Genomic DNA, 1,172 nt, shown 5'->3' with positions numbered 1-1,172 from the left:
GGACGAGGGGGGGAAGGCGGGGAGGACACCAGCAATAACCGAGCACTGAAAGGAAAATAATTAGCTGTTGCCGTCGCTCTTTGGGAGTCCCTGGCCAAAAAGGCGACCCGGCGTTTCCCTTCCCTCTTGTCCGTAGGCGAATCCGTCCGGTTCTCGGTGGTTTCTTTCGGTGGTTATTTTGCCAGTGTTAAACCCGGCCACCCCGCTCCCCCCGCGGGGCCCGATTCTTTCCCGCAGGTTTGGGTTGGGTTTTTTTGGTTTGGTTTTATTTTATATTTTTTTTTCCCCCATTTTCCCTTTCTCTCGGCGACTCGAGGGATGCGGGTTTCCCTTTGCTTTGGTCAGACATCTGTGGACTTAATTTTTTTTTTTTTTCCCTTCTTTTCTTTGCGCTCCCACTCCTTTCTATATGTCAGACGAAGGGGTTGTAAGAAAAACGCGAAGCTCCGGGAGTATTTACTCCGCGGCGGTTTTCCGCGGGCGCGCAGCCCCGGGCGAGGAGCGGGAAAGGAGGTTTCTCTTCGGGTTTATCGGGGCGGGATGAAACGATCCTGCTCCGGAATATCCCCGTCGGGAGAGGGACGGACACGATTTCTTTCTCTGCTTTCGCTTAACTAGAGTCGAGCTGGTCCCGGGGAATAAAACCGGTGGCCCTTCCGTGGCCAGCCGGGCTACCTCCCGCCGGCTGCGGGCTGCGGGACCCCGGCCCGTTCGGCCCTCACCTCCTCCCTCCTCCCCTGGCACCTTCTGCTTTCCATTACTGCCGATTTGGAGAATTAGGAAAGGTCAAGATCTTATTCTTTTCCCCGGTAGCTTTTTTTTTGTTTTCTCTTTCTAGTTCCTCGCAGCCCCGAACTAAAATAAATCAAGCCGGATTATAGAAACCACCTTTAAAACAGCGAGAGCATCTTTCCCAATGGCTCGGCCCTTCCTCCGGGCCTGTCCTGGCCCTTCCCTCTGACTGCGCAGAAATTCCCGTTTTCACGGTGGATTTAGGATTTAATAATAACGCCCAGTCTCCCTGTGCCCCGGTGCTCGACCTGAAAACACTTTCCTGCCTCGTATTTTTGGAAGATCGCTGCCCTCCAGCATCTTCTTTCCCTCCCCGTTTCCCTTTCGTTTCTTTCCTTTCCCGGCGCATAAAGTAGAGAAACGAGGTTTAAAAAAAAAAA

The sequence above is a fragment of the Calidris pugnax genome, unplaced genomic scaffold (genome assembly GCF_001431845.1).
Source record: "Calidris pugnax isolate Ruff unplaced genomic scaffold, ASM143184v1 scaffold18, whole genome shotgun sequence".
Classification (NCBI taxonomy): Eukaryota; Metazoa; Chordata; class Aves; order Charadriiformes; family Scolopacidae; genus Calidris; species Calidris pugnax.
Note: the sequence above shows the minus strand (reverse complement) of the source record.